The sequence below is a fragment of the Dioscorea cayenensis genome, chromosome 19, assembly GCF_009730915.1.
Source record: "Dioscorea cayenensis subsp. rotundata cultivar TDr96_F1 chromosome 19, TDr96_F1_v2_PseudoChromosome.rev07_lg8_w22 25.fasta, whole genome shotgun sequence".
Classification (NCBI taxonomy): Eukaryota; Viridiplantae; Streptophyta; class Magnoliopsida; order Dioscoreales; family Dioscoreaceae; genus Dioscorea; species Dioscorea cayenensis.
The window spans coordinates 4170428-4182729 of NC_052489.1; the positions used below are offsets into that span (position 1 = coordinate 4170428).

A 12302-nucleotide genomic window follows, 5' to 3' on the forward strand; every position below is an offset into this window, starting at 1 on the left:
GTCCCAAATCTAAGGTCAACCATGACTAGTCCCTTATGAGATCCTGGCGGAGAGAAGATTCTCGATGCTTCACACCACATATGACTGCTTAAAGCTATAAGGATTCCAAGTGATAAACCATATTACCAAATCTATATCAAACCCTTTGGTCTAGGAAAAAGATCCCTAATCATAACTAAGCCTCGGTGAAGAGGGAACTCTTGATGCCTCACTCTATATACAATTGCTAAGAACTCTTAGAATGTGGAGGTGGGATAAATCATGTCGAATGGGAAAGGGGACGTTCCACTACCTCTCGACTCACCCTCTCAATCTTGGTAAATTTAATCTTAATGGTGATGGTTACTGGTCAAAAGGATGATTAGAATAGGTTCTTAGCCCTAGTGTTACACTAAGGGAAAACCAAACATCAAGCACATAAGATTGAAACTTAAATAAATTTTCAATTAAAAGAAACACAATAAAAGTCAATGAAGCAAATAAATCCTAGGGTTTACAAGTCCAAGTACGCACTAAGGGTTTAGCTCTCCATGGGGCAATAAAATCTCAAGGATAAAGACAAGTAAAAGTGCAAAAAATCCATAAAGATAAACCCCTTTTATTCCGTGATGATGGTCTCCAAGAGCCACTCCTCTTTCTCCAAAGACTCCTTCGTCAAGCCTAGGGCACACCTCGGTGAATCGATGTTGTCAGCGGCTTCCCAAATAACTCTCGTTCGAAGGAAATTGATGTTGACCAGTGTGGAAGCACTCTCCAAACCTCACAAAAACCTCCTCAAAATCTTAGCCGAACTTTCTCCAAAAGATAGGAAAAAGACAATAACACTTCAAAGTGGTTATTTAAACTTCCCGGTCAGGCACCCACATGGGGGTGTGCAAAATCCACACCCACATGTGGATTTCCAACTTCACTAAAAATTGCTCAAATTAAGTCCAAATTTCACTTTGTTTTCTTTTGAGGCCACACGGATGTACACACATCCTTATGGTAAAGTCATGGGCCATTTCTTGATGTATAAAAACCATTTGGAGAGCTTTTGAAATCTTTAAACACACTGGAACATGACCACGTGACTGCCTTTGTGCCCTTCTACATCACCGATTTACTTGAACTCTTTAGAAGTTGGCACACACTCTCATGTGTATAATCACGGCTTGTATCTTGTTCCTTATATTGCACAAAAGAACTCCATAAAGAACCTCCATAACCTATTTTTGCATTCTTTCTCCTCAACATGCCTTCACAACACTAAATGCACAAAAGAAGACAAATACACAATAATGAGCCATAAAACCTAATGAAAATAATGCTCAGTGTAAGTAAAGAATACTAATTAATATGCATACATAAGCACTTATCAGTCTCACTACACCTGTTATGAAGCTCGTGGTGAATAAGTTATGTTGCTTGGGCTGCAAGTCGCATCCTGGCATGATCTGTTTGGGTGTTATGAGGATTAGTCACGGCGTTGTAATTCACAGTGGCCATTGTGGAAGCTGTGGTGACTTCGGTATTATTTTCTGTGATTCCACTAATACGACTTGATAACGGTCATGATAGGAATGGATATTGGCCGTGGTAAGATGAATGTTACCATGACCATTATGAGCCGTGATGATGCTCTGGTTCAGAAAATTGATCTATTATACTTTGAAACACCTCCATATTAGCTTCTTTGACACTAAGATGAAATAAAAATTCATGGTGAACAAAAGAATAAAATTATGTACTAGTTTGATGCTAAACATGTAAAATCTCATGCTAAATGCAATACAAATGATATGTAAAATACGCACTCTCAAGAACTTATCAAACATCCAAACAACAAGACATGAAATGAATAAAAGTAGAAATAAAAAAATCTTCGCAATCATACCGGAAGATGATTGTCAGAGAATGCCCGAGGACCTTCCATGGACATCGCCAAGCTAATCTTAACAGCTACAATCCTTCTTCTACAAGATATATGGGTTGAATCTCCCTCTAGAATCACCTCTGAAGCCCTAGAGATTGGCCCCCTTACTTCTCCTCAGCTTTGCCTTTGAATAGAAAAAAAGATGCCCTAGAAACCCTCGTCAGGAATATTTATACTGTGCCACATATGGGATGCTTACGGGCATAAGGCTATGGTCATAAGGAGTTGGGAATGATGGGTTGCGAGCCTTACAGAATAACTTACGGCCGTAAGTCCCATCCATAAGGTCTTTTGTCTTGTGTTATTATCAAGCTTACAGCCATAAATACTGGACTATAAACTTCTCTGTATGCCTTTTGCGATCGCCCTTATGGTTGTAAGATCTGGTCATAAGCTTCTTTGGAAGATCCTTACGATCACACTTACGGGTGTAAGCATGACTATAAGATGTACGTAAGTAACTCTGTTTGGCTTTTCCTTCATTGATTGATGCCTAGAGAGCTCCATCTTCCTCCCTTTTGCTGTAGAATACTTCATTTTGCTCTCTCTAATCTTTAAGCACTACCCAAAGCCTAAGAATGCAAATACACTATGTTTGACATCAAATTCCAAAATATAGCTCTAATACATGCCTAAGGAGTGTACAAAATAATATAAGATAATGAATAGTTGTACACTCATCAAAGAGACATCCGCATCTTGATGGAAGAAGAATTATGGAGCATAAGGGGGTTTTCTTAATCATTTTTTTATATCATTGGAAATCTTTTATAATTGTATTACACATTTCATATTTATATGAAGGACTTAGACCTCCTTGAGTATTTGGATATTAATGAACCCTAGGATGTAATCTTGTTAGACATCGGATATTGGTTTATAAATATTTGAGTTTTTTTTATTGTGATTCAATTGTGAGTTTTAATGTCATGATTTCCATATAGTGAGAGCTTGATTATCATGTTTCACACATGATTGGGATTGAGAAATTACTAAATATAGATCTACCACAATTGAATGGAATAAGCTGCATAGGTACAAGGGTTGTGTGCTTAATTCTCCTAGAATTGCTAAGTATAGATCTACCACAATTTAAGGGAATAAGGCATAGGCCTAGGGTTGTTGATTGTGTTCTTGATTTTCTTAGTTTTAGGCTACCTTACCTCCGGATTTCACCTAGTATACATGAAATCATACTGAGTCCAGGTAAAGAATAGATTCCTATGATTGACTTGGTAGGGGATTAGTCATTAATCTCCTTGAGAAAATGATTGGTGTCGTTTATGAAATCTAGGTAACCTACCATTCGGGGTTCATAACATGTTCATGCAATCATACTTTGCCAAAGTATGTTGGAAGTTTTTCATTTCAACTTTGAGAAAAATCTAATAAAATTCTAAAAAAATTTCCATTGTAACTATAACGAAAATCTGAAGAAACACTTCAATAGATAGAATATTTGCACTGTTCATTCACATAAAGGTGATATAAAATACACATAATTTTATTAGAACTTACCTTGATCCATACTTAAACTTGTGAAACGAAACTAAAAAAAAACTATGTGGCAAAAGAATAATAGCCTTTCTTTCTCATTTCTTCTCTTGCTTTCTCCTTTACGTGCTTTCTTAATGGTTCTCAAGCTTCTCACCGTGATGAGCATTTATAGGTAGAAAAAAGGGAGTTACACTCGGTTTTAACTTAAACTTTAATCCTCTTTGACCATCATAAATGAGGAAACCTTAATGTTAAAACTTCATAATATTATATGGATCTAATTAATATCCTATTAAGCTCTTTTTTTACATGAGCCACATACGTTATAAAAATTTATTATGACTGAAAATCTTGCCTAGATCTCCTAGAGAGAGAATATGGCATTAAAATCTCTACAAATAATCTAAGGAAGTTGAGTGTTCCCTCTACTAGCGTAGAATTCTTCCCAAATATCCTTCTTGAGATGCTAGGCATTTGGTCCATAAAGAGATGTGTAGCACCATCTAGTGTTGTCTTATAGGGTTTCAAATTCAATTGTTAGGCAGAAAGTATCCACATGGGTAGTTGTCCTTTTAGCAGGCTAACATTCCAACCAATGATTATTTGACCAATGCTTCCATGTGAAGAGATAAAATAGAAATTGTTTAATTGCCTACCACCAATGGAATGCCATATCAACTAGGGAATTTTGTTTAGTTTACAATTCTAAATGTAGAAGATTTCTGCACAATGAATTTTTAGGAAATCTTTGACACAAAATCTTTGTAGGGTCTACCAAGACCCTTAACATCCCATGGTAAAATATTCATGGAGAACTAGTGGAAGCCTGGACAATAGACCACTTAACTAGTCTTCGTTGGATCCCTCTGTGGGGTAGCATGGCTATTTTCTAAGTACCATATGCGTGAGAAAGAATTAGCTTTATTTTGGAAATTTTCATCAGAATAAATACCATAAGGCTCACAATATTTAGTTAATCGAGCAACAAACTATTCACTAATAAGAAAAGGCACATAGGATGTTCCTTCTAAGAAAGAGCTGGCTGCACCATTTTTTTTTCGATTCGGGATTTCCATGACATAATCGGCTTCCTCATTCCATATGGACGATGGTTTCTTTTGTTATTCACTTCTTCTAGAGCCTTTCTAACAGTCTCTAGGCACAATTTGTAAGACTTCAAGCGATTCTCCACTTCTATTGTTCGCATTAGTATTTAATTTAGACTAAGGACCATTTTGTCCTGGAAATCTTGTGCTAGCTGGTCTTATAGTAGAGGATGTGTGTCCTCTAGGGAACATTTTGCATAATCAACAACATCCTAGTCTTCTAGAGGATCATCCTTGCTGAATAGTTTAGATAATCAAACCATGTGTCTTAGTGTGATCAATATGATATGTTAGTTGGTTGGTTGCAACTTGATACAAGCTTTGATAGATAGTCACTAAGTCTACAGAGATGGACATAAGCTAGTTTCTTGCATCGAGTTAGTCCACCTATCTGGCTCATTGCGATCAAATACCTATTTTATGCTTGTTGGTCTCATCGAAATGGGGTTAGTTTACACCATCAAGTCAACATTGTTCAAGTTGGGTGCTTTGCTAGAAGTGAGCTCTTTTCCATGTTCGACACGTGGTGGTACCCCAATCACATGCATGACTATATTTTGGGCAAACTCTAGTCTAACATGGTTTTCTCTAATAAGAGACTTGACATACCAGTACAACAAACCGCTTTTATTGGGTACATAACTAGGTAGTACATTAGGCCTTTGTGCCTCTATTAGTAGTGCATCTCTTTGACCAGGGATGGGCGTAGTGCGGTGGACCATTGGTTATATTCATCATAGCCACTTCAAGCAGGAGGTGGCTGCTATGGGAGTTAATTAATGAGTGCTCATTATACACATGTGATAGGGACTAATGTCACCTATGAAACTCAAAGTGCATGTGCCGTTCAAGTAATATACTATGCTTAAAAGCAAGGTTATCGATCCCACGAGGAACTAGGAAATATTAGTACTAATGTTCGTCCCACTATCTAACCAAAAGCAAGAGTCGGTTAACAAAGGCAAAGATCTCAAAGTATAACTAATGATGAGAACTAACAAGGGGTAAAACAAGCATGGGACAAAGGTGTTCGGGCATAGATTTCTTCTGGGGTTTGTTAATCCTAGGACCATGGTTGTATAAGTCTAGCAATTCAAATTAAACCGAAAGAGTTCCTAAACTATACAACCCCTATTTTCAAGGTGAGTAGTAACTGGTCCCATATGGTGCTGATACAGATTACCCTACAACGGCATTGTACTCTATGAACTCGTAATAAAAATAAACAAGCATTCAATATATAGATAATTCTTCTCTCAAAGTAATTACCCCTAATCCCATACAAAGTAGAATCAAAATCTCTCTTTGAAACTACTCCCTATAATCGCAATACGAATGGAATCACTTGTTAATTTAATCAGAAGGATTATGGGAAAATAACTCTTAACTCAAAAGTATTCTATCTCTAGGTGAACTCATAATCCCCTTAAATAGCTGCTTGCCTATGCTAGGTGGGTATCTTTTGTGGTAGTTTGACTATTTTCTTACTTCTCTTTTGTTTTGTTTCTTGAGTAAAACTTGTGTACTTAAGTCCCTCTGTGTGTCCTCTTGTGTTACGACCTTAGTTAAGGTCTTTAAGAAGGTTAAAAAGGTGGGAGAAAACCTTTAAAAATAGATAAAGCAAGGCCTGAGCCTTGTGGACACTTGGTGTGCTTGCAATGGGGCTGAATGGGAAGCTTAACAGCCTGTAAAACAGCCCGTGAACCACCCTGTGAAACTATCCAGAGAGCTCTTACGGCCCATAAAATAGCCCATGAACAGTATCGGGCTAGAGCCTATTTAAGGGTCTTCTTTGAGCTTCTATAGTCTCTTCTTTGAGCCTTTCTTCCTCTCCTTCCTCCTCCTCCTCTATAACCTTCATTTCTCCTCTCCAAACTTCTCATCTTTGGCCTACAAATAAAGAAAGAAATGAAGATCCTTCTTCTCCTCTCTTCGAGAAGAGTTTCCAAGGGTTTTGAGAAGCATAGAGGTGAGTTGGCTCTCCTTCTCCTTCTTCCGTTACCTTCTTCTCTTTTCTTTAGATCTTCTCCTCCACTCTTTAAATTTTTCATTTATTATCATTAAACCAAGTAAGAAGGCGATCTCCTTCTTTTCCACTTGAGAAGGCTCAATCTTGAGTTCTAAAGGCTCATATGTAAGCTTTTTTTCTTCTTTTTCTTTCCCTCCCTTTTGTTGTGTTTCTTTAAATTATTTTGGTGGAAAACCTTGGAGTGTGATTTTTTTTGAGTTTGTAATTCTTGGATGGTTGTATTCCCTTGATTTTGTTGAAGATTAGGAGAGACCACATCACCTCCATGCTAGGGTTACTGTAGCACCGAACCAAGTGGAGCTTTTCTTGCCATTCTATTTAGTTTTAAGGATTGTGAGAGGTTCATTCTTGTTTGATCATCTAGTTAAAGTGTTAAGTAAACCATAGAGTCGATTAAGGTTGTTTGGTAGAAGAAACCTAGGGCTTTTTTGCTTGCCTTTTGTGCTAACTCTTGTTGGTGTCTTATTGTGCCTTGGCAAGGAGTTGAAGCTTTGGCTCAAATCAAAGGTCTAGCCAAGGACTAGCATTCAAGGAAGTGAAATAGTCAAAGTTGTGAGTGGGACTTATTGATTTCATGCACTATAATGTCATGCATGCTTTCTATTTGACTTATATTTTCTTTTGATTAACATTTTGCATGTTTGTTTTTTTGAAATCTTATCGAATATCATTCATGACTTTGTTATCATGGTTTATTTTAAATGAGAGGTTTATAATATTTAGTAGTATGTTAATTGTGTCCAAAAACTTGGGTCTTACATTACATCTCCAAGGAATTATTGAAAATGATGTCTTCTTAGAAGAAAAGAATTGTTTCATGACTGCCTTAGCATTTATTTGAATTGATTTGTGTGAATTACTCACTCTTGGAGTGAGGATGGTTTATGTGAAGAATTGTAAATTTTACATAAAAATGGTAAAAGTTCTTGAAATGTTTTCTACGGTGTTTAGAAATTATGTTTAATTATGATTTAGCTTTTAAAAGAATTTGGCAAAGAGCATGTTACTTATGATTAGAGATCATATTTTTTTTTGTTATTATGTTTGAAAGAGCATGTTTTCATGAAACGGGATATTTTGTTATGATGTTGAATAAGTTGTGCAAAACTGACTTGAAATACTTTTTGATGATGTTGTACTTGAAGTGTATTTTCAAGGATTATTCTCAAATTGATATTTCCTTGATGGAAAGGTTTTCTTTGAAGATGTTATGATCAGTTTGCTCACTCTTGAAGTGAAAGTTGTATATGTAAAATTTTGTGATCTCTTGATGAGACTTGTGCTACCATGTTGATGTATACACTGAGCCTATCGGCTGGATTGCTATTTATTAGTTTTGATGGTGACATAGGGGGATCCCCAATACTTACTGTAGTAAGAAGTAAACGGTTTCCACGGGCAAACCTAGTTGAGTTGGCGTGGAAAAATCTTCAAACCAATTATGCAATTTCAGGTGGGAGTGTAGAATCCTGACTTATATATTGTTGAGTTGTTCAGAGTCACCACACAGGCTTCCCAATGGCCAACACCAAGATACGCACATCTTGGTGGCTCTTGACCTAACTGAGGCCACGGTTAGCGATGGAGGGTTTTCGAGGGTATTTGGAATACTATCGATTATTTTGATTTGTTGATTTATCTATTTCTAAACATTCTAAATTGTGAACTATTGAAAAGAATTTGTAAAGTTTGGATTTCATATTTGTATGGGCTCCTTGATGATTTCAAAGGGTTTTATTTTGCATTTCATTGAGGAAGCTTAATTTCTTATGTTATACTTGTTATTTAAAGTATTTTTATTATTGTTGAGAATTGAAACATGTTTTTGGCATTTTATTTTATTTAATTATGTATGATTAATAGTTCCATGTTCAACCACTCAATGGGTATTCTAATTTTGGAGGCTAATTACTAAGAATTCGATCGTTGATTGAGATTTCTTAAATCCCTGTTTTATTGAGTTATTGAAATGAGAGAATATCTTTGGAATTATAATTAGTTTTAAATCATTTATGTTTTAAATGGTTATTAATTGTGTATGTTCTTTGCATAAACTTGAATTCTTGTTTCATACTCGTTACTTGTATTATATTGGTTATGGTTGCACTTTTGAATCATTTAACATGTTAGAATTATTAAACCATGTGTTATGCGAATACTTGGTTTTTGTTTGAGATTATGGAAACATAATTATGTTAGTTTTGCTATTCATGTTTTCCACAGACATTGATTTCTTGAGTTGTTTCAAAAGGGATGTCTATTTAAGTTAGAGCTTGGTTTTGATCAATTGTTATTGTAAGATATTTTTATTGGTATACTTTGTTCTTTGTGAATTTGAGTGTTACTCTATGGTTGCTATTTCTTTATTTTGGGTATTGGTAAACTTTTAAAATAGTTTATTGTCATATTGCTTATATTTATTTTTGACTTATATGATTTTATAGTTCCCTGCAATTCCCCCCATTGAGTAACCATGTTGCTCAGCCCCTCTTTCCTCTTCCCAGGTATTAGTTTAGTGAAGCAGTGCACACGTGAAGTGCTTGGCACAAAGTCTGTTTTAGTGCATTTATTTTTAGTCTATGTATGTATATTTCAATACTTGGCATGTAGAGTGTGGGATTCATTAATGTATGGTGTGGGCCATTTGTATATTTTTCTTTCTTGAGTATTGATGTATGTTGCTATTGTCCAAATGTTATCTGAAGAACCATACCCAAAGTTTGGGATGTTTTTATGATTGTGTATTTCAAACTGTGGCCTCGTATTCCAGGATGTGGTTATATATGTTTGCATGATTTCATAATGTCCTGATTGGATATTTATAGAGAATTGTTTTATTGGTATGTTATTGTCTTCCTTCTAGTCAGTTATAGTGTTTTTGAGTAGGTGTTAAGTCAGCCTTACAATAATCCAGGGTTAAGGCAGCTTTGACCATGCTTGGGTTGTCATGGCGGTATGTCGTGTGTGGGACCCACGGGTCGGGGCATGACATCTCGACTCATCACACAAGCACATCAAACATGAATCTAGAGCTATCATCTCAATATAATTCAAGGCAATAGACACATGAAATTGAATTCAATAGTAAAGGATTATAACTAATAATCAATGTGAAAGCATTCAAGATCCACAATTAAAGTCGATCAAATTATAAACCCTAAAGTTAATCTATGCCCAAACACCATGAAAAATAGTTCTCTATTAATGGAGGACAAAAATACAATCCAAATAAATTAAAATAAATAAATAGAATAATAAACTCCATCAAAGCTGACAATCTCCTTGGATGAATGAAGTTCTTCGATGATTCCCCGATATCACTATTGAGATTTCTCCATGAATGGCTCCCTTAAAGCTTTGAAGTTATTTTTTAGTCTCTCCCTTTCACTTTCTTCCCCAAGAGAAGATATGCAGTAGAAGCCCTGTAAATCACCCCCTAAAGGGTAGGCAAAGAGTAAAGAAGAAGATGTCTCAAATGCCTAGGTTTCTACTCTTGTATGACCCAAAAATCGGGGGTTCTTACGGCCATAAGAGGGCCTTATGGCTGATGCTTATGACTATAACAGTACTCATAATAGTTTCCATAAACTTGGGTTGGGTGTTGTGCCCATTACAGTGCCCATAATAATGATTTGATCTAGTGCCATGAATATAATACTGCTACAATACTCACCCGTAATAGCACCCGTAAGCCTGATCATAAGTCACTCTGAAAACTTTGTGTTTCTTCCAAAATTGCATCAAATCACATCAAACTTGTTCCTCTTAATCGATATGTCCTTGATGATTGCACATTTATTTATTATTTATTATCATTTTATACAGTCATTAGGCATGTATTAGAGTATTATTGTGGAATTCAATGCTAAACATGGTGAATATTGTATCTTGAGGCTTCAGACAGTGCTTAAGGATGAGAGAGAGAGAGAGAGAGAGAGAGAGAGAGAGAGCCAAAAGAAGTATTCTAGAGACATAACATGGAAGAAGGAGATCTCTAGGCATCAATTATTGAAGAACAGGCTAGACCAACCCACTTACGGGAACCTTACGGCTGTAAGCCTCACATAAAGAACCTTGTAGACATGTTAGTGCCTATAAAGAGTAGCATAATGACAAGTAGAGGGACTTACAAGTAGGGCTTACTCCCATAAGTCAAACTAAAAGGACTGTCCATAAGAGTTTACAAGGAGAACATATGCATGTATGGGTGGTCGATACGGCTATCTAGAGAAGTTTACAATCCAGCTCTTACGGCCATAAGCTAGACCATAACACCAGATAGAAGACCATATAAATGGGACTTATAGTCATAAGTAATCTCATAAGGCTTGCGAATCATCTTCACCACTTCCTTACGGCTGCATTCTTATGGTCGTAAGTAGTCTGTAAGTGACTAGGTATAAATATTCTTGAATAGGGTTTAGAAGGGATCTTTTTTTGTTCTTTTGATGGTAAAGCTTGGAAAAATGGGGGTGATTTCCAAGTCTTTGGAGGTAATTCAAGAGGGAGAAACAATCCATCTTCCTTGAGGATAGAGATTGGAGCAATTAAGGATTATCTTGGTTGCATCTTTGGAAGGTTCTTAGGAAGATTCAACGGCAATCTCAATAGTGCAATTGAGAAGGGGCTTTCTATGCTTTAATTCATTCTCATTGTGTCTTGTGAATTGTGTTATTGTTCTCCATTAATGGAGAACTAAATTTTTAGATACTTAGGTTTAAATGAACTCTAGGGCTTGACCTATTTTACATTGGTTATGAATCTTTATGCTTTAATTATTTCTTAATTGCAATCAATATTATTTGAATTCAATCACATGCTATCAATGTCTTGAATGCTATTATGGAAAAAGCCCTAGTTTCATGTATGATTTGCTTATGTGATGAGTCGAAAGACACACCTAGCATAAGCATGTTGTGATTTTAGGGGTTGTGAGTAAGCTGAGAAATAGGATACTTTGGAGTCGAGACTTCTCCTCCCACAATCCTCCCAAGTAAATTAGCAAGTAATTACGTGCTCTTTCCAATCATAGGGAATAGATTTTAGGAGAAATCACATTTCTATTATGTATGGTAGTAGGGGCAATCGCTTTGGAAGAAGGGTTCTCTACTTATTGAATCCTTGTTAATTCACATTGAGATTTCATAGAGTGAAATGCAATTGTGGGATCTCTGTATAAGTACTGTACCGGATTAGTTACTACTCGCCCTTGCAAGAAGGGAATGTATATTTTAGGATTTCTCCCAGTTCAAATAGGATTGCTTACTAACATTCTCTGTCCTGAACTTATAAAACCCTAGAGGGATTCAATACCCAAGCATCTTGTTTCCCCTTGCTTACTCGACCAATTTTACTTTTGTATTTGATCAGTACATGTTATATAGACATTTTATGTACCTTATTTGCATGATTAGGTTGTCTTTTAAAATGTAATTTAGTGTAATTCAATGCTATTTTGGGTGTTTTTACTTAATTGTGCAAGCAAGTAGGCCTTGGGACAAAAGAATGAGATTTGGAATAAATTCAGCGTAAAATGAGCTCAATTGCACTTTAGCACAGGAAGCATGGTAAGAAAGCATGCCTGTGCTTCCTCTCATGCAAATTTCAGATTTTAGTAAAATTCATCAGAAGAAATGAAGCACAGTTTTAGAGCCTAGAGCATGGTGGTATACTGGAAGTATAGTTGGGAAGCACGCCATGCTTTTTCTTGTATAATTTATAGATTTGCTACTTATCACACTGAAAACATATAATA

General features: G+C 36.0%; 1 long non-coding RNA gene across 2 annotated transcripts; it reads left to right on the plus strand.

Moving 5' to 3' along the window:
- The first annotated feature begins 6347 nt into the window (after positions 1 to 6347).
- On the plus strand, positions 6348 to 8317 carry LOC120250312. 2 transcript variants are annotated; one of them, XR_005532984.1, is made up of 2 exons: positions 6348 to 6487; positions 7028 to 8317. It is a non-coding gene; the product is annotated as an uncharacterized LOC120250312 (long non-coding RNA). The 2 variants fall into 2 exon arrangements; XR_005532983.1 differs by lacking the exon at positions 6348 to 6487 and adding an exon at positions 6494 to 6652.
- Positions 8318 to 12302: the final 3985 nt, after the last annotated feature.